General features: G+C 44.7%; 1 protein-coding gene across 5 annotated transcripts in view; it reads left to right on the forward strand.

Annotated features, from left to right (window-relative positions):
• LOC143823677 (uncharacterized) overlaps positions 1 to 22,343 on the forward strand; it is a 119,894-nt gene that overhangs the window by 12,201 nt on the left and 85,350 nt on the right. The gene's annotated exons all lie outside the window — the stretch shown is intronic.

Below are 22,343 nucleotides of genomic sequence, written 5' to 3' on the forward strand. Positions count from 1 at the left end.
TCAGGTTAGGGTTAAGGTTAGCTTAAGCATGGATCCAGTTGGGGTGTTTGTAGGTTTACTGAGATCATTAGGAGAGGGGAAGCTGTTGTGACATGTTTTGGAACCACCATTAGATGTATAAATATTTTCTGACATCATTGTACATGTAAACGGGATTTATATTGGGGTAAATTCTCAGGTTAGGGTTAGAGTTAGCTTAAGCATGGATCCAGTTGGGGTGTTCGTAGGTTTACTGAGATCATTAGGAGAGGGGAAGCTGTTGTGACATGGTTTAGAACCACCATTAGATGTATAAATATTTTCTGACATTATTGTACATGTAAAAATATAGGGATTTATATTAGGGTAATTTATCAAGTTAGAAGGAGTGGCAACAATGCCCCCCCCCCCGGGCAAGCTGCTCGCCCTGTCATGACGCCTGTGAAAGGGTTGTTCGACCCTCAAAGGGGTCCTGACCCCCAGGTTGAGAACCACTGGTCCAGAAGAATACAGGTTGTTGTGATGCCATGAATGGGTGGGGTTGATGTACACAGGTGGTCTTCCCAACCATATTCTGCATGATGGCTCCACTTCTAGGGGTTCTCAAAGCCTGAAGAATGCTTCAGGGTTTCTCAACAGTAAAAAGGTTGGGAAAGGATGCCTTGTCTAGACCAGCCTTTGTCTTCAAGCCTTTTTGAGGCTCGCTAGCTAAGTATGGAGGCAAAATCCCTCCTACTGCAATTAGTGTGAGTAGGAGAAACTCAGAAGTTTGTGTTGGTAGAATGAGTTTCTTAGTCTACATCAGAACAAATCTATCCGCTCTTGGCTTGAGCAGCAATTTGCGAAGGCAAGTGGATAAGAATCACAAAACGGAAACATAGATGTATCTAGACGTTTTTTTGACATGGGGTGGGGTAGTTATGCCTTAGACTGAATGAACTTTGACAGTTCTAGAGTCACGCCAACTTCTCCAGAGACTCCATCTCGCGGCCCATGTTCTGGCAGATGCTCACCCTACCGTGCATCATCAAAGCAATCTCCAGTAATAGTTCTGAAAGGGTTATGACTAATTCACCATGCATAGGTTGGAAAATATACCCTAAAGCTATGAAATAATAATAAAATGCATGGATAATTGAAAATGGTCTTAATCACTGATGTGACGGAGCCCACACCAGTCGGAAGGCTTGAAACAGTCTCTGCATTTGGGAGAGAAATGAAAATTGAGGTTTGCAAAGTGCAATCAGTAATCTCCATCCAGGACATTCCAAGAAGAGTACCTGGAGACTTTCAGGGTGCAGCCAGAAGTGGCTGGGATTGGAGCTCAGTGGAGTATAATGCTGTGGAGTCTACCCTTCAAAACATCCATTTTCTCCAGAGGAACTGATCTCGGTCACCTGAAGGTAAACTGTAAAACCAGGGGACTGGCAATTATATTCTGTACAATCACACCACTTCTGGGGTTTCTGGAAGCCTGAAGAATGTTTCAGGGTTTTCACAATGGCAAAAAAGTCGAGAAAGGCTTCTCTCTATGAGAGAATTCTTTTTTTAAAAAAAACCATTATGACCTAGATACCTCTGGATAGCCCCATCCTGTCAGCTCTGGGAAGCTAAGCAGGATCAACTGTGGTTAGAATTCAGATGGGAGGCCACCAAGGGAGTTGTTGGTCCTGATGCAGAGGTAGACCATAGCAAGCCACCTCTGAATATTTCTTGCCCAGAGCAAAATGTCCCACAATAGCCAGACCTTGTCAGAATGGAGAGACCAAGCAAGGTTGGCCCTGATTAGTGTTTTGATGAGAGACCATAAAGGAATGCCAGTATCATTGCAGACAGCCAGGCCACAACAAATCACCTATGAACATCTCTTGCCTTGGAAACCTCTGGGATTGTCATAAGCTGGCAGTAGATAAAACACACACCTGGGGGTCCACAGGCCCATGGCTGGGAATCCCTGGTCCCTTACACTGTGTCCAACTCAGCCTCTGTTACTTCAAGACAGGGAGGGGAAAGAGATGGAGGGAGGGGAAAGGAAAGATCAGCTGCATTGGAACAACCCAGAGATCCTGAAATGATAATATTTGCTTTTCAATTATCATCTTCACCAAAGCTGCAAGGCCCACTGCACGCCTCTACCCATTGTTTCTTCAATTACCCCCACTTATCAAGCCAGTGGCCTCCTTCCACCCTGTTCTGCTCAGAAAACGGGAACTGTAATTAAAACATTTATTAAGCTAAACATATTCCAGCTCCCCTAGTGAGCCATTTGAAGGTAGGACTCGGGGAAATGGGTGCAGCCTTCCTCCCAGGCATGGCTGCAGGCAGAAAGTTTATGAGGGTGACGGAGAAGGCCTTGGTTGAGTGAAGAAATGAAGAACGTGCAGCATAGTAACCTCAACGCCACGCCGGTGCGTCCCTCCGGCTCCATATATCTTGTAATGCACTAAGTGAAGCGTTCAGTTTTTGTAGCATTTCTAATTTTCCCAACCCGTTCGTAGGTTTTATAGCAGCCTGAATGGCGTTTGAAGAGTCCTTAAGAATTCAAAACAATCCCTAGCGGAACAAACATCTAAGTTCAGCAATTATGCACTAAGATATTTCAGGTTATGATTATGCACAGTGCCTCCTCATAGTCCCACAGAAATAAACCTTTTATTGTTGTTTGTAATGTGCTCTCTCTTAGAACAGAGCTCAAGAAAGCTCTTTGTTTGCCTTCAGGCATTCACTGTGCAGTTTCAAAAGTTCCAAGGACTTTTTGGGGAGAGGAGGGGAATGAAACGATCGACTTGTATATAGGTCTAGGTAGCAAGAAGCCAGGGGATTAAGTGACCAGTTCTCCTGTTCAAAAGCCATATTAATGAACCAGCATAATGGTCATTCTTCATTACACTGCTGGAATTTCCTAATTTAAAAAAATAAGAACTGTCTTGTTGGTTCTGTTTAAAGCAGGCGTGGCCAAACTGTCACACTCCAGATGTTCATGGATTACAGTTCCCATGAGCCCATACTAGCATTGGAAAAACCCAACTTGGTGTAGTGGACTCTCACAGCCTCACCTACCTCACAGGATGTCTGTTGTGGGGAGAGGGAAGGCAAATGTAAGCCGCTTTGAGACTCCTTCAGGGAGAGAAAAGCGGTGTATAAGAACCAACACTTCTTCTTCTTCTTCTTCTTCTTCTTCTTCTTCTTCTTCTTCTTCTTCTTCTTCTTGTCCCCATTATAGATATGCAATTTTTACAGTGCCCTGAATGCTATACCTGGATACCCCCAAGCTACCCTAATTCCATTAGATCTAAGAAGCAAAGAAGGATCATCCCTGGTTAGTCCTTAGGTAGGAGGCCACCAAGGAACTCCTGGGTCGCCACACAGATAATCTCTGAACATCTCTTGCCTTGCAAGCCATAAGTTTATGGGATCAACATGAGTCAGCTGTGACCTGACAACAACAACAAAATGTATATTTTTAAAAAACTGAAATATCCTCATAAAATATGCCCATGGGACTCAATCATCTTTAAAGAGGGTAATGCTTTGAGGCAATTCGCCTGCTTCCTTGTTTCTTCATTGAATCCTGCCAGGATGGACCTCTAGACTCAGACGTTATCAGAGATGCCCTCCCTCTTCCATGACAAGATGGCCCATATAAAGGCTGACATCACAAATTTCTGTCCTTGCTGTTGGGTAACCTGAGCTGTCCTTCCTTTGAAGTTCCATTAGTAACATGACTTCATCCACTGAGCAATGAACTGTCTGGGGGAAAAATAGCTTATCCCTTTTCCTCTACATTTTTCCTCAACTTGGCAAAAACTCAAAAAGGATGAAAGACAGTGACAAGAGAGGCCCTGAGCTTGAAAGAAAATACTCACGGACTTGCTTCTCAGAAAGGAAGAATTAAAAGGTGATTTTTGTAATGAATCAGATGGCTTTTGGAACTGGGTTTCCTTTTTTTTTTCACTGACCTACCATCTTGTGCCAATTCTGCACAACATATCATTTAAAATAAAATTTAAAAAAACATTGGGGAGAAACATTGAGTTTCCCATCCAGAGATAGATTTCCAGATAATGAAAGGTAAGTAATTTCTGCTGCAGACCTCCCCCCCCCACACACACACACACACAATTCATCCCCAACTTGTTCCTGAGAGACCCCCATCCTCGGAAGCAGCATTCAGGGCAAAATGGGGAGGGGCAGGAAAGGCCCTCTCAACTGGGGGAAATCCCTTCTGTCAGCAGCAATTACCACGAACTTCAATCCATTGGCATCTTGCCTAACACCGAGGAGAGATCAAACTTTAAATCAGGAGAACTGTCCAAATGTTCCTGCCTCAACATAACACAACATAACACACAGGCTTCCCAGCATTTGCTGAGCAGTTGTTGCCCTGATGGGCTTCTTAGTGTGGTCGTTGTTTGTTGCCATCTAAAAACAGTTTCTCTTTTGTCATTGTAATTTTTATGAGGATTCCGTTGCCCTGCTTCATAGCTGTAGTATTTTATTATTGACGCAACTTTGCTACAAAGTGCAGTGCAGAATTTTGCAGACCACATGGGACCATTCTGTTATACTACATCTTCTGTCCGCAGATAAATAGGTTTCTCACAAATCTTTCTTCTGTCAATTGTTTTCCTGGGTAATTCATTGTGAATTCCCATGAACCAACAAAAATGATTGGGTTGCCGTCTCTGCGTTTTGAAATTCCTGGAGATTTAGGGTTGGAGCCCTGGGAGGGTGAGGTATGAGGAAGAGATGGAACCTTGGCCAGATTGAATTGCACATAGTTTCCTTCAAAGCAACCACTTTCTCTAGGACCACTGATACCTGTAGTCTGGAAACACCTAGAGACTTTGGGCTGGAGCTGGAAGTGGGTGGGATATGGGATGGGGAGGGACTTCAGTGGAATATAATGCTATGGCCTAGGCTAGCCCATTCTTGTCAGATCTCAGAAGCTAAGCAGGGTCAGCCCTGGTTAGTACTTGGATGGGAGACCACCAAGAAAGAGTGGGGTTGCTAGACAGAGGCAGCAGTGGCAAACCACCTGTGAATGTCTCTTTCTTTGAAAACCCTATAGGATCATCATAAATTGGCCACGACTTGCATTGCAGTCCTTTGGGAAGAGGCCTCTGAAAGGTATCACTAAGAGAACAAGGTCTGAACAATACCTGTGGTACTTGGGAAAGGGTGAGGAATTATTCTAGAGGGCATCACTCTTTGGACATCTTTGAGCCAGAAGATGAAATGTGCCCCATAAGGAGATAATGGTTGCACCCTGGTCCTGCACACTCTTGCCAGAGCATCTAGATGTAGCCAGGCTGTGAGTTCAGTTCAGAGCGCTCGTTTCCAAATGGGACTTCAAATTAATGCTCCTTACTAGCTTCAAAAGCAAATCATTTCATGGCCTTGCACAGAACGAATCTGTGTTGGAGTATCTGTCAGATGAAATACAGGCTTGCATATCCCTTTTCAAAAGCACTGTTTCTATGTTTCACCTCCATGCAAAATGAACAATTATGTTATTTTCACCTGGCAAGATGGATTTCTCTTCTGTTCAGCTGTGCTTTTTGGTTTGTTTGGGAGGAGTGGGTTGTTGTTTCCTTGTTGTTTCATCTTTTTAAAAAGAAGAATATGGAATCTTTTCAATGCTTAAAGGAGCCCATTTCATACTCACGGCTCTGCTTTGTAGAGCAAGAGGGAGCCACCTCTCCGCCCCTGTGGAACAACACCCTCCAAAAGAAGAGCAGCAGTTCTATTCCGGTCCCTTTCTCAATTACTCTCCTGTATACCCCACCTTGCAAAGCCTATGATGGATGGAATGTTAAGTCCTCCTACCGTGTGGAGAATTTCCTAATGAAGAGCACATGAGTACAACAGGACACCAGTTGCATTAGACTAATGGCCCATCTAGCCCAGGATCGTGTTTCTCACAGAAGCCAGCTAGATGTGCCCTAGACCTCCTTCTGTTGTTGTCCTATCGCCAACCATTGCTCTTTACAGGTATACTGCCTCTGAACATGGAGGGTTCATTTAGCCTTTATAACCCATAAGCATCACTACATATATAAATAAACGGAGTCAGTTTGTAATTTGGGAGAGGCCTCTTTGGGACCAGCCAGGATTCTGACGGAAGTCCAAAGAACCAAACAGCATTTCTAACATTGACCAGGTAAGATTTTGCCAATTTCCTTTATCTGACCCTTGCAATGTGTCCTACTCAATTTGCAAAGACTTCCCTTTGCACTTTCTCCAAATACTCTCCACCTCTTTGGTGACTTGTTCAGTCTTCCAAACTGATGTCTGACATGAAACGATTCTCAGAGCAGTTAACGTTTGACAGTATTGGACAATGGACCTCCAGCAGCAGCTGATATTTAACCATATATTTATTACCACGCAACCATCAGTGAGAGAAGGGAAAATGTCACTAGAAACCGTGAGTTTTTGGAAGCTAAGTGGAGCTGGGGCACAAATAGGAGACCAGCAAGGAAGATTCAGCTGAGGAAGACCATGGAAAACCACCATTCCAGGCCAAAGACACATGACTTCAAATGCCTTTCCTACAACTTGGGCTGTGGATTTCCAAAAAAATCCAGCGAACTTTGATGAAAGACTTTGAAATCTAAAATGCAAACCGTAAATGTCCGCCGATGAAACTGATGTTTCAATTCTAGCTAGCATTTTTGTGTTTGGTTTCGGAAGAGATGCCTCTCTTAAGCTCCAGGTGGAATCCTTGAAGTAGAAAAAGCAGGCTTTCCCTCCTCCCAAATCCATGTGGCAGCAGGAGGCCTGTGGAAGTGAACTACGCACAAACTAGATTTGAAAGAATGTGCTGTGGGTTATATGGGAACAAAAGGGCAGAGAAGTATTTTTTTTAGACAAGGCTGTTAAGAATTCCAGGCTTCTTTAGTAGGTCAACTCCTGTCCCTTTAACTGCAGCCTGGTGCTCAGAAACCTTTCCAAAGCAGGTATTGAATGTCAGCTTTGTTGAGCTTCTTATGAGGCTGCCAGCTGGACACATTGGTGCTAACTCTGGTTAGAAAACCCGGAACCTGGGAAAAGCTGTTTGGGGAGTAAAAGGACCTCGGGGGGGGGGTATAATGCCATAGAGTTATAACTGGGGATCAGGTGTAATTTCAGAAGAACTCCAGGACCCACCAGGAGGTTGGAAACGTATACATGTGCCCACACCCCACAGAAATGGAAAGAGAAGAATGCAATTATTTTGGTTGCCTTTAACCCCCATCCAAGCTTGTAGGACTTAAAGTCTCTATTGTCATCTTCCATTCCTGATGGGTGAAGATAGGGCTAGCCTTCCTGGTTATCAGGTGGTATACTGTCTAGGAAGGGCTGCCAACTTCCAGGTAGGGCCTGGAGATCTGTGAAATTGCAACAGATCTCTAGACTACAGAGGTCAGTTTCCCTGGGGGAGGGGAGAAATGGGAGCTTTGGAGGGAGGGTTGTATGGAACCACAGCCCCATTGAGATCCTGCTCATTCACAAATTTCACCCTCTCCAAGCACCACCCCCAAATCTCTAGGTATTTCCCAAGTTGAAGCTGGCAACCCTTGAAGGCCTCCATGCTCACTTGAGTAGAGCACTTGGTGGAGGAATCCGGCACCCTGCAAAAGACTGAAAGGTCTGATTTTTCTCATTTCCCCTTACTTCATGCCAGAGCAAGTCTCATTTGCCAAATTCCTGAACCTTACCATTAACAACACAGGGAAAAAGACTCACAAAGGGAAAGCAGGCTATAAATATTTAATTAATAACAAACTAATCCATAAAATCCAAAACACAGGGGCCTGGCAACCAGTGGGAGACTGGGGGGAGGCAGCAACATAGGAGGAGCAGCCATCAGCACTGGCATGATATCTCTTCCTGGAAAACCCCAGAAGTGAGGTCATGCCTCTCTAGGAATTGCTGGGGGACTGGCAACCCGACCTACAACAGAGACATGCAGTACAAACTGACAAATTAGCATGAAATGCGGGACTTTCTGTCATTCAGGAGGGGCCATGGCTCCCTGGCAGAGCATCTGCTTGACCTGCAAAAGGTTCAATCCCCCAGCATCTTCAGTTTTAAAAAAATCCCAGATAGAAGCCCATCTTATAACAGTAGCCCCCAAGACTGGCCAATGCATCCAGGTATACCAAAGGCAAGAATCTTTGGGGACAGTGAGTAAGCAAAATTCTGCTGCCATGTCAGTCCTGAAATAAGCTTCCCCTCTCCGCAGAACATCAAACTATTAATAAAGAGCTTATACATCATCTATATAAATATTCATCTCTGCTCTCAGGGGTAAAAAGCAAATAAGTTGAGCAACGTACCAGACGTTCATTCCATCTATATTAAGAACGTTGTGATGGTTACAGTCCCCGAGATACGAGCGCTTGCATTTTATGATTAGTGGCAGCTATTAAAAGGGCCGGTAACAAACTCTGTTCTGCCAAAACCTACCACTCCCTCAGGTACCGAAGCTGAAGGCTAAAATATGGAAACCTTAAAAACAGGGGGGGGGTGGATCGCGAGAGGGAACAATGTAAAATATTTTCCCAGAGGAAGCAGGATGGTGCCTGTTTGTTTGTTTTTTTCCCCTTACAAAACAAACAACTTTTAAAGCCGTATTGGAAGCTGAGTCCTTAACCTAAGTATGCTAAATACTTCACATACATTATCTTAAGGCCAAATGATACCTTTGGCTGGGGAAATGGATTCTCCTGAGGAAATGTGAATATAGATCTGGGCGACAGTAGGGATGCTGTTACACAAAGAGGTGGTCTCCTTGTTAGTTGAGGGAAATCAGCTTTAAAGATGAGGTGAGATAAAATGGCGGACGGGCGAAGTCTTAGAAGTGAATTTGTTATCTCGTTCGCTTGGTGAGCCCCATCCATCAGGTCTCTTTTGCCTCCAGTGCAGGTCAATTGGCATTCAGACAAAATATGGTACCAGGTGGTGCCACACTGCATCGAACTACATGAAACAACCATCTTAAAATGACTCCAACTGATGCCCTTAGTTCTCCCTGGCTTCTGTTGTCTTGTTGGTAATTCTTTAATTGGTGGCCTATTGACATCCCCACAGTTCTCCATTTGCTCTCTTTTCTTCTTTAGGAGGCCAGTTATTCTGCCTCATGGGCAGATGCATAAGCAGAAACGCTAAGTCATTATGAAAAATGAACAAGGCTTCCCCCCCCCCCTCAGAATACAAGCAATGTGCTCTTTCCTGTAAAAAGCCACATGTATTTTTCATTCTGATATGTTTTTCCCCATTTATTCTTCCACAACAGAAACATTGTTGTTCACTGTGCAGTAGTTCAGATCTGGTTAAGATATCGGTGTGTGTCTATGTGTTCTGTCCCCCCATTTTGCGGAAGACCAAATTTCAGGTGAGCAGATGGTATCAACAAATATTCCTACCTGCCAAAAGCTGCCTTTGGAAAGTCAACATATCAGGATCAAAGAGTTATAGCCTGAAGGAAGAGAAGTTGGCCTTGACCAGGGCCAGGGCCTTTTCCGCCCTGGCCCCAGATTGGTGGAATGACCTCCCAGGAGAGATCAGGGCCCTGCAGGACCTAAATCAGTTCCACATGGTCTGTAAAACAGAGCTATTCCATCAGGCCTGTGGATATTTTAATCCTTTTAATTTTAATCTTTGTATCTTGTTTTAATGCTGTTACTCACCCTGAGCATTGTGGAAGGGCAGGATACAAATAAAAATTGTTGTTGTTTTTGTTGTTGTTTTGTTATTCCATCACCATCTGAAAGTTTCTACAAGCACAGAGGTTCTGATGTGGTTTTGTTACATGGAGGAACATTATGGTATCTTGGGGCAAGGAGTGGAAAGTGCCATCAAGTTATAGCCAACGTGGCAATACTGTAGGATGTTCAATGCAAGAGTCCTTCAGAGGTGGTTTGCCATTGGCTGCCACCACATAGAAACCCTGGACTTCCTTGGTAGGCTCCCATCCTAGTATGAATCTGGACTGAGCCCGTTTAACTCATGAGATCTGATAAGATCGGGCTAACTTGGGCCATCCAGGCCGGGTCATGGCATCTTGACACCCCACCAGAAAGAATTAAGATGCAGTCATGGGAAGATTCCTGATGGAAGCAACATGAGGACTAGTAGCTCTGAGAAGGTTGTTTAATCTAGGCATGATCTCCGGCCTAATTCCACTCACAAGGAACAGCAAGTGTATAAGTGGGACTCCCATTGTAAGACCCTCTAAAGCCAAGTACAATAATGAAAAGATGTTTCCTGATGCCCCAATGGGAACCATCTGATGGTGTACAATCTGATTGCCTGCCCAGGTAGTTTCTTACATGTGCTATTACATGAAACTTTCATCTGCATAGGAAGACCGCATGTGAATGCTAAATTCTGCTTTGTGGGGCAGTCCAACTAGATGTAGCATGGAGATTTATGTTCTTTAATAGGATTTGTAAACGTAAATAGTAGTTGCCCCAGTCTTGAGCCTTGGCATAAGACAGTCTCCCCTACCCCCTGTTTTCCCAGGCTTATTTGGTTCACAGGATTGCTGTTTTCCCAGTAGGGGCAAACATCTAGTCATGCGTAAGGTGCCTTTTTGTTTCCCCTGTTGGGCAAACAACAGCTCAGGAGGTGTGATTTCTGATTTTCCCCGGTGTGAATTGTTTATTTTTCACTCCGCTTTCTGTTTCCTTGCACTGAATTGTCCCTGTAAAATGTACATATTTAATGTGATTTGTACGTCAACAAATTAGCAATATGAATCCATCAAGGACGCAACTTTTCAACACATGCACGCAACCCAAACCAGCCTGCAAAAACAATACCATAAAGCAGAGAGCTGAAATTGTTGACAAAATATAGACTAATGAGTCTGAGTAATCATGTTGCTTTGCTAGGCCTGTCAGGGTGGGGAGTCTGCAGCATGCCTTACCTTTGCCTCTACCCCCCACCGCCAGCATCTGCTTCCTGGAGGGAGAACCAGAAACAGCTGCCTCTATCATAAGACTTGCAACCATATTGCCATACTGTGGCTGCTTCCCTGGGGCAATTGCTTTGTGGTGCCAGGTAGTCCCTGTTCTCAAACCTCTAGGTGTTCCCACCAGCTCAATGAGAATGGAGACCACTAGCTTAGGACATCTTGTCACCTCATCTCTCTTGTACAGACTGAGGTCGGCCTGACCTATAACCGTAATGCAGAAGTGGTTTAACCTAGTAGCACCTGTAGCACAAGCTACAGGCCCCGTGGTTCCACAGACCTTGTAGTGCAGTACAATTAGGGGTCCTTTGTACTTATATGGCTTAAGGACCACAAGAACCAAAAAAAAAAGCAGCAGTCAGTTGCTTCCATAGTTCTAACTTGCCATGGCAAGGGTGCCCCACCGTTACAGCACAAGTTACCCACCACGGGGTGGTGGTAGGTAGTAGTAGTAGTAGGAGGAGGAGGAGGAGTAACAACAGCACCAATTGTGCTCTACTAATTCCTCCACTAATGCGGCTCTGGTCTATGAACTCTGGGAATCCTTGAACCGGGGCTGCAGCCATGGCAGGTGTCTCTACCGAGCAGAAACTATTGCACAATGTCATGTTCAAGATCGAATTAAGACATCCCAAGATGATTCTTGTTTAGAGCTCCTAGCAATTGTCATTGGCCTTATCCCTGGCCGTAAAACTTAATGAAATCTTGCCGATTCAACAAGCCACGGGATCAAGGCCCAGATTAGCAAGACTGCAATGAATGAAAGACAAGACACAGACGGTGGGGGGAAATCTTTGAAAAGGATATTTCCATTTTAATGAAGTTTCTTAATCCTGAAAAAAGCACTTAACCCTGGGGGAATGACTCAGTGACACGTCGCTGATGGGAACAGCAAAGGCGGTTGACCTGCTACCAGCACAGCAATAGCTCACCAATTAAATTAATCTCACTTATGAATGCCAAACAACTTGCAAATCACTTCTATTACGGAAACAATGGGGGATATTCTAAGCATCAAACAAAGCAAATCCAAGAATAATAGTCAACAAGGTGTCATGGGAGGGTAATTTGGCCTAGAACAGACTCTGCTCCAAGTTACAGCTCACAGTGCCTTTGATGTACTGATTTTCAAATCCATCGTCCCACTGTTTAACATACATTGTCTGTGGGATGCAGAAAAAGAGTGATTATTCGTGGTTGGTAGTGCAGTGCTCAATTCAGAGATGAAGTGTCCATTTAATTCTACATAAATGCCTCTACATTTAATTCTGAAACTGTCTCCTAGTGCAGATCAAAAAATTGAAAGCCATTTGAAGACTACTTCAGGGAGTGAAAAGTGGGTCTAAAACCCAACTCTTCTTCTTTGTTGGGTTTTAACAGGAAGCAAACGATTGCACATAGCCTTTCACTTCCTTCCGTTTGCCCCAATGACACCAAAACACCCCTGCCTCCCTAGAGAATGGAAAGTCCTCTTCATGACAAGGATCCCACAGCTAGTTGCAAAATATATCCAAACCCAATGCATGCTAAAGATTCACCGACCCCAGGAGGACGGTCATAACATACAAGCTCTTTTTTTCCTCCAGACACGAACACGGATCCTGCATAGCATTCATTTTTTTAAAAATATCAGCTACATGCATTTTAACATTATTAAAATATTAATATTTTAACAATATTCCTCGGCTGGTTTTCCGCATTTGCTGCGGAAGCAACCAGATTACTCAGAATGGGCCATCTGTGCCTACAACAGAAAATGGGGTTATTCCTGGAAGAAAGTGCTTGCGATGGCCATGCCAGCTACGGTCCCAAAGGCAAGGCAAACATTTCAGTGCCCCCAGCGGGGCTCTTGATCATGTTTCCTGGAAATACACCCCCACCCCCACCCCGTGTACCATTTGGCAAACTATTTGGGAAGAGATGCAAAACTCATTGGCAACACAGCAAACAACCACTTGGTTGCATGCAAGCCCTGGAGACATCCAGCCCGACTGAGTGCATCTTACAGCAGTGGTGAAAAGTGCCGTCAAGTTACAGGTGACTTATGGTGACCCCGTGGAGTCTTCAAGGCAAGGGACATTCAGAGATGGCTTGCCACTGCCGGTTTCTGCCTAGCAACCCTGGATCTCATGGGGGTCTTCACAATACTAAACAGAACCAAACCTCTGTAGCTTCCAAAGTCTGATGAGATCAGGTTGTCCTGGACCATCCAGGTTGGGATATTTACCTATTAACCCTTTTACTGCTTTAATGAGTGGATGTTGGGGAAGTGATAGGCACTATTCAGGGCCATATCACCTCCTAGGCCACAAGAAATTTGGTTTGCCCCCCAGAAGTACATTACACAGTTTCTGTTTATTCCTGGTTTCGAAGAATTGCAATGTGGCTGGTATTCCAAGAAGAGAGATCCAAATTTTAGGGTTGTTAACCAAATTTCATGTCTGATCCTGGATGGCCCAGGCTACTCCAATCTCAACAGATTTTAAAAGCCAAGCATGGTCATTCCAGGTTAGTACTTGGATGGAAGTCCACCAAGGAAGTCCATGATTGCTAGGCAGAAGCAGGCAACGTCAAGTCACCTCTGTTTTTGTCTTGCCTTGGAACCCCTCCTGGGTTCCCATAACTTAGTTGCAACTTGATGGAACTTTCCACCATGCCACATTTCACAGCCCTGTTCTTTCAACTTCAAAACTCCCTGTTCCGTTATTGCTTTTCCTTGGCATGTATCAAAATCATAATTTTCACACCGTTCCTGGGTGTGACTTTTTTGTCTGTTCAATGTACCCAGTATTTTTATTTTTGCAGTCACATTGTAACTTCATTAACAGATCAATCTTTTTAAAAGGTGTCCAAAGCCATGTAATGCTGTGAAAAATGTTATAACAGAAACAAATGAGTGGGAGACCCCAGCCATGAAAATAGATGTGACGTGAACGGCCTCCACCAGAGACCCTGGAGAGCCGCTGCCAGCCTGAGCAGGCAATACTGACCTTGATGGGCTGGCAATACTGACCTTGATTCAGTGTGGCAGCTTCATGTGTGTCTAATGTTCTTCCAGAGGCCTAAAAAGAATCTAATGCCCACCTACAAAGAAATGAATGCACGCACACGCTCTCTGCATTTATTCCCCAGAAGGACAAATTGCATCTCTGGGAAGGGAAATTTTTTTAAATCGGGGAAAACAGATGGGAAAGGGAGAAGACCTCAGCCAATTCCCAGAGATATTCAAATCACAGAACTGCACATCATGTATATTTCGAAGCCTGGTTGATTGAAGATGATTAAATCTGAACATCTGATATGATTAGGTCTGATCACGCTCTCTTCAAATTAGCACTAAGGCCTCCTGCTGACATTCCTAGAAATTAATCAGCCCATGGCTTGCTTGCTTTACTGGAAATAAGGCCTTTACACGTGGAAGCGACAGAGCTGCCATCTGAACCTCCCGCCCATCCCTTTCCCCTTGTGCATCTCAGCATCATCTGAAGAATCATCTCAAACTTTCTGCTTGATGTAGTGGTTAGGAGTAGGGTAGTGGTTTGGTGTAGTATTGGAGTGGAGCCATGGAGTGGAGTTGTGGTTTGGTGCAGTGGTTAGGAGTGCGGACTTCTAATCTGGCATGCTGGGCTCAATTCTGCACTCCTCCACATGCAGCCAGCTGGGTGACCTTGGGCTCACCATGGCACTGATAAAGCTCTCTCAGCCTCACCCACCTCACAGGGTGTCTGTTGTGGGGAGAGGAAAGGGAAGGCGAATGTAAGCTGCTTTGAGACTCCTTCGGGTAGAGAAAAGCAGCATATAAGAACCAACTCTTCTTCTTCTTAATATCAGGGCTCTCTCAGCCTCACCTTCCTCACAGGGTGTCTGTTGTGGGGAGAGGAAAGGGAAGACGACTATAAGCCACTTTGAGCCTCCTTTGGGTAGAGAAAAGCGGCATATAAGAACCAACTCTTCTTCTTCTTCAGCTTTCAGTGTTGGGAACGGAAAGCGGTTTAATGCTTTCAAAAACCCTTCTCCCCTCACAACCGCCAAGGAGACCAAAAAGCTGCACAGAGCCCCATGATCATGAGTCGTTTTAATGGCACGGTTCATTGCAAAGCTGGAAAGGAACGGAGACCGAGTCCTGCAATTTAACGCAGAATTGTTTTATGTCCCTCACACGCTCAGATGCTATCTCTTGCATTTTAGATGTGTCACCTTAATTGCCAGCCCTTGACTGACTTTTGCATGGCAGGCTCGAAACGTTTACTCCAGTGCCAGTTTCACAGGAGGAACAGCAACTGCAGGAGAGGAAAGTGTGTTTCTAATTGCCCGTCAGCCGGGGCAGGGCTTGAATGTCAGAGCGACTTGGGTGGCAGAGTGACATGGGGAGAAAAAGCTCATTCTGATTTGGAACAGCCTCTTTGCAGGTGTCAAAACAAAGTCGTCTGGGAAACCAAGGGAAAAATTAGACCCTGTGGGCTATTATTTCAGGTGTCTGCAAGTGAAAATTATTAGTCTTTCATTTCAAGACTCCAAAGGCCAAAGGAATCGACGGGTCCAAAAGTAGAATGGGAGGAGCTCTATGAAATGCACTTCTGTTTGTGGGTTTTGTGACTCTTTGTGTTGTAAATGCACCGGGGGGGGGGGGGTGATCGAAGAGCTGCTCTGACTTGACAGCGGGGCATCCGATTAGGACCTCATAATGAGGAAGGACCTGCAAGGTGATTAGAGAACTGATAAGCACTCACCTCCACAATCCACATTTAGCATCTGGGTCTGCAGCAGCAGCAGGTGAGAAAAGGGACTGGGCCGGCTGGCTCCTTCCCAGTCAAGTCATCGAATTAGGAATGCTTCTGAAATGGTCCTCATCCGGTTTCTTTCTCCAGAATGCATGCCAGGCTGTAGTGGAACTAGGGGGGGCAGGTTTATGTCCTCACTCTGCCCATGATGCCCACAGGGTGCCAGTCTAAATCAAGAATGGAACGAAACTGGAGGTAATCTGATCATAACTGGAGATATTGTTGGATCCATCTCAGCTACTTAATAAGCAGCTAGCAGCCATGTCCAGAGGTTTTTTCCGACCATCGTCACCTGATTGGCTAACTTTCCAAGAGACGACAGACTTGGAATGAGATCCTAAGCCATGTTACCCCGTTCTAAGCCCACTGTGATTTTCTGCAGGAATGCACCTCTTGTCACAATCTGTTGGAGCTAGCACAGTTCCGCAGGGCCTGCAAAATGCAGCTCTTCCGCCAAGCATGTGGTTGAAGCCAGTGAACTGACAATATCTACTGGGCCCTCCAGAACCCACTTCCTACTCAAATATGCCCACCGGACACATCGTGGGGCAATCCCGACCTGACCAATCTGTGGGGTTATGGTCGAAATCTTAAATATGTTGACGTTGAACAGGGGTAGTCAAACTGCGGCCCTCCAGATGTCCATGGACTACAATTCCCACGAGCCCCTGCCAGCAAATGCTGGCAGGGGCTCCTGGGAATTGTAGTTCATGGACATCTGGAGGGCCGCAGTTTGACTACCCCTGATGTTGACTAATGTTATATTATGTTACTGTTGATTGATGCAGTTACTGAATTTATATTGTATCTGTCGTTGGACCTCATGCTCTCTGTGAACTGCCCTGATCCGCAAGGGAGTGTGATATAAAAATATGATAAATAAATATCTGCCCCAGTTCCTCTCAGATGAGGCAATTGTATTGGGCTCTACTCTTTGGTCTTTCCCCACCAGTCTTCTATCTTTCAGATTCGCATTTGAAGGTTCCACCAGTGGCTGTCTTCTGGGGAGGGGGGGGGGGGAGGAATGACGGCAGAACTACACTATCTAGTATCTCTGTTGCATCAGATATCTATGATCTCTCTTATTGCTTAAAGGTAAAGGTAAAGGTATCCCCTGTGCAAGCACCATGTCTGACCCTTGGGGTGACGCCCTCTAGTGTTTTCATGGCAGACTCAATACGGGGTGGTTTGCCAGTGCCTTCCCCAGTCATTACCGTTTACCCCCCAGCAAGCTGGGTACTCATTCTACCGACCTCGGAAGGATGGAAGGCTGAGTCAACCTTGAGCCGGCTGCTGGGATTGAACTCCCAGCCTCATGGGCAAAGCTTTCAGACGGCTGCCTTACCACTCTGCGCCACAAGAGGCTCTTCCTCTTATTGCTTACTGGACTCTAGTTCAGAAAAAAAAGCCCTTTATAGTTATAGCACTATACAGTTTAGAAGAAAAGAAACCTAAGCTATGCATGCACCCCCAACTGTTCTTCTTTGCCCACTTGTGTGGCCCTGAATAGGAATAATTAATTGGGATTGAAGAATGAATACAATGCAGCTAAAATGGTTCGTGAACGCTCCTTGTCTGTGGGGCTGTAGATGATCCTATCTGCTTGTTCCCAAATAATGTGATCACAAAAAAAAAGTAATTTATCTCCAAAATATAATTAATGGTCCTTGGGCAAAAATGAAGAGGTGGAATACTAATGGAAAATTTAATCTCGAACATGAAAATGCAAAAAAAAAAAACATTTGAATGCTGCACGAAGACATATCCATTATTTAATACTCAGAGTAAGTCGGAATTTTTTCCCCCATTGCTTTGCGTCCCATTTATTTTTTCCACTGAAGTCAGCCTAAATATCTCAAAAATGGCGGTGGCAGGGGAAGATTAAAGCAAGAGAAATCCATCAGCCATGAATGTTTCAGCATCATAAATAGCGCTGAGATTTTAAGCCCTTTGCCTTCCTTATCTGTATAATCCTCAGTACAACTTGGCAAGGTAGGCCACCATTGCATAGCAAGGAGCCTCTGCCTGTCAGAGTAGACCAGGGGTAGTCAAACTGCGGCCCTCCAGATGTCCATGGACTACAATTCCCAGGAGCCCCTGCCAGCATTTGCTGGCAGGGGCTCCTGGGAATTGTAGTCCATGGACATCTGGAGGGCCGCAGTTTGACTACCCCTGGAGTAGACAATATGGACCTTGATGGACCAAGGATCTGATTCAGTATAAGGCAGCTTCCTGTATTCAGTTACTGGCTTCTCCTATTACAGCAGCTCAAGTAAATGTTGCCAAAGACATTTCTTTGTGTGAGTCTCTGGGGATTCCCTCCTGCTCCATTAGAGAGATGATCCAGGGACCTAACTTAGCTGAAGGCCACTTCATATAATAGTGAATGTGGGTGGCTTGGAAGGGTTGTGTCAGTGCTTGGCTCTTCTTGTCCTTTCTTGCATGCCCAGGGAAATGGCCATCACCACTTTGTGGTTTGGAGGTGAATTTCCTCCAAGCCAGATTGGCCTAGGATTTTGGCTTTCTTGTCAGGGGGCATCATCTGGGCATAAAATTGGGGTCACTGTGGGAGGGCAGGTAGTTGTGAGTTTCCTGCTTTGTGCAGGGAGTTTGTTTATTTAAATTTCATTATCATCCCCTAGACCAGAGTGGTTTACATAATAAATAATGTTACAATAAAACACTTTAAAATCTTAAAATTCAATTTAAAGCACTGCAATTGTCCCCATCAGGTTGAACTAGATGACTCTGGAGGTTCCTTCCAACTCCATGATTCGATCATTCTATTTCAAGAAACCATGAACACTCTCAACCCTTCTCAACATTTTTTATCGTTGAGAAACTCCTGAAACGTTCTCCAGGCTTCAAGAAACCGCAGCAGAATCTGGTTGGGAAGCAGAGCTATGTACATACTCATCTGGGTCCCCTTCCCTTCCAACCAACTCCAGGCCCATCATTGGCCACGTTGGGAGGGGAGGCATGTCAACATGACTATATATTGTCCTATCACCCAATAAACATTCAACAAAACCCTAGTAGAGAAAACCTGCTTTGTGTGCATGCAGTGCTTGAGTGATGGCTTGTAAAGCCGGCTGCCTTTGAAAAGCATTGCAATACACGGTGAAAGTTGTTTCGGATGTTTCCATTGGAATTCCTGATAGAGAGGGTTTGGGTGTCTTTAGCAGGAAGTTAAGGCCACGATGAACATCTGGAAGCCATCCTAAGAGAGGAAGGCACCGGAGAGGCAATATTAGCAGAGAAAACAGGAGGATGGAAGAACAAGATAAAAATAGATTAAAGGAAAAGAAAATGGGACGTATAATAGCTTCGCTGCAGGTGTGAATTGCTGTTCCTTAGTGTTACATCTCAGTAAACAGAGAAGATGCTTGGTGGTGTGTGACTGCTTTCCAATCAGTGGGAGCAACGTTCTGTGACCGGTAATGGGCTGATGTCAGCCTGCTCTTCAGAGGGCAAAGGGAAAGGGCGACATCGATGATAACAGTGCAGGGGGACAGGGAAAGGGAGGGCCAATGGGTGGGCTGAGGCAGGAAATGTCAGTATCTCACAGTAGCCAATCATCGTCAAAGCCCCGATTCCTTTACTATTTGCCTGTTTTGTGCAGGCTGTTTGTGTCAATGAGCATTCCTTGGGCTTCAGGGGTCTTTTACTGATGTAAGAGGCTCTTACAAGCCTCTGTGCAACTAGCAGAAATGGAACCCCTTTCCGTCGTAGTCCTCGCTTTGACAAATGCAGGAATCTTTTCTTTTTGACAAGGCTAAGGACGATACAAATATTTATCATGTATTCCCAGCCTTTCTTTAAGGCTCAAGGTAGTTTAATGAATATGAAATAAGAAATTTCCCCTACCTGCAATCAAAATTGTTATAATTCCAAGAAGACTGCACCACGTACTATCATGATATGCCTACAGATGCTCTCTGTGGATCCATGCAGATTTGTGTTTCTGCATTGAGAGCCAGCTTGGTGTAGTGGTTAGGAGTGCTGACTTCTAATCTGGCATGCCGGGTTCGATTCTGCGCTCCCCCACAGCTGGGAGACCTTGGGCTCGCCACGGCACTGATAAAGCTGTTTTGACCGAGCAGTGATATCAGGGCTCTCTCAGCCTCACCCACCTCACAGGGTGTCTGTTGTAGGGAGAGGAAAGGGAAGGCAACTGTAAGCCACTTTGAGCCTCCTTCAGGTAGAGAAAAGCGGCATATAAGAACCAACTGTTCTTCTTCTATACTGGTCACACAATTGCAGTAAGCACATCTGTTCTCATAGGTTAGGTCTCGTCCACTCTGACTGCCAGCAGCTCTCCAATGGCTTAGTTTGAAAACCATCTTTCAATGCACCTTCTCTTGAGGTCCTTCATCTGAAGATGGTGAGATTGAACCTGGGACTTCCTGTATACAAAGCAGGTGTTCTACCATTGAGCCATGTGCAGCACGTGAGCCATACAAACAAAGCCGCCCCTCGTGGGACCAAAATTGGGGAAAGGAAGAAACGTTACCCAGGTTTAGCCTTAGCCTTAGCTGCAAGGCCATTTCCATTCTGTACAAAGCAGTCATCTGCAGAGTTAAGGCAACCCAAGGTAACTGATATCACGGGACTTAGATCAGAATAATCTGATAGATACTTTGTGTCACTACAGAAATGAAACAGATATTTTTAGTGGTTGCTGGGGTTCCATGGACAGCAAAAGTCACAACCAAGGAAATACTACAGTGCATAAAGTCTGGCTCACTTACTTTTGCCATATCTTGCAATCCAATTCAACAAAGAAAGCTGGAAAAAGGAAACCAGGCCGAAAAAGGGACGGTGGTTGGATGGTGGATGGACGCGGTCAGAGTGGACACCGGCCAGAATACTGCACGGCTGAGGGAGGCAGGGCGAGATCAGGGTGACAGCTGTACCATGGGATCAACAAGAGTCAGACACAACTGAATGGCTGATGACGACAACAAGATCATGTATGTTTAAGAGAGGTAGGGTATCTGTTACAAGTTGTGCCAGTCCGAGAGAAATGATTTTTTTTAAAATGATAATCATCAAAAATTATACATGTCAAAAAGAGAAGGCATTAAAAGCACATGTGCATCTTAACCTCTTAGCCACGTAGCAGCATCGTTTGCTGCATATGAATGTGTTTCAGCCAGTCAATGGCTGAAAAAAGTAGCTCCTCGGTGTGCTTTTATGTCCTCCCATAAATATGTATACACAGTGAGTTTGTCCACTGACATTACATACCCTAATGCACACACTGGACGAGGCACTTTCGGTGTGCCTATGCAGCTGGATTTTCCTATGCAAAACAAGACAATCTACTTCTAAATTGCATTGAAAGTGCATTATCCACCGTGTGCAGAATTGCCCTTTCATTTTGCAAAGACTGAGCAACCACTAATCAACACATTCAGTATCCGTTTTCTATATTTCCTTGGCACTGTCTTTGGCATAACACCAATGAGTTCTATAAAGAAATCATGTTTGAGCCCTGGGAGGCACACTTGCAGTACAAAGCCTGCCCCTGTATGGGGCCATCTAACTTCTTCAGAGTTGTATTTTTCTCCTTAAAAAGAGCATAACTAAGCACCTGACCTTTCAAAACCTAGTCACAGACATGCTCTGATCACACCGTCCACAGAAGACAAATAAGATTGACTCTGCTTCTCTTTTCCCAGTCTGATTTTTCATTATTTACTGTCTCATCTCCTTTGGAATTCGTTGAACTGTAACATTTAATACCCGTTGGTTGGCCAGAAGCAGGGTTTTTTTTTTTACGTACTTGTAAAATGGATGCACCTAAGTGACGTTTGAGGTAGTGACCCTCCCCAAAATAGCAGAATTTTGCCCTTCCCCCTCCAGGTGCTCCTTCTATATCTATTGGATCATAAAAAGCTAATGTTTTGATATGAAATATGGTCATAGAAGCAGCGGCTAGAAAACTGACTCTCCACTTATTTACAATAAAAACAGAGTCTATAGGGGATGTGTTAATTTACAAGTCCTTTTAAAACTTCTCCTTTGTAAATGAAAGCAAATGAAAGTGCACCCTTCTAACTGATTCTTGAAATCAACTTATTGGTGATTTACAAACTACAGTGTCAGTGCTCTTGAAATAAATAGATGTTAAAATAAGACTGGGATGGCGCCTAGGTAAGAATTATTGACCTCTTCTATTGAGGGTTTTTCTTTCTTTAATGTTGCATGCTTATTCCCCACCCACCCCTTTTGGAAAAGAAAATATTCAGAATACCAGAAAAGCAATAAATATATCAGTGGGTGAGTGAGTGATTCTAACCACTAAGAGCTAGCAGCAAGACGTACTAATATAAATCACTGTGTACAGCACTGTCTACCATGAGTGTGCACGCATGTGTGCGCATGTGTGTGTGTGAGAGAGAGTGTGTGTGTGTGTTTAAAGGACTGTCTCAGCAAGTTAAATCACAATGCATTTATTTATTTAAAATATATCGATCCATCTTTGGAAATTTTTAAACGGAGGCCAAATAGAAATCTGACGGAGAGGCTGATTCTATGAAGGCTTAAGGGGGTGGCAGGTTACAATGGATGAGCGATAGGATTGTGAGTGTCCTGCATAGTGCAGTGGGTTGGAC

Source organism: Paroedura picta, chromosome 14 (genome assembly GCF_049243985.1).
Source record: "Paroedura picta isolate Pp20150507F chromosome 14, Ppicta_v3.0, whole genome shotgun sequence".
NCBI classification, from domain to species: domain Eukaryota; kingdom Metazoa; phylum Chordata; class Lepidosauria; order Squamata; family Gekkonidae; genus Paroedura; species Paroedura picta.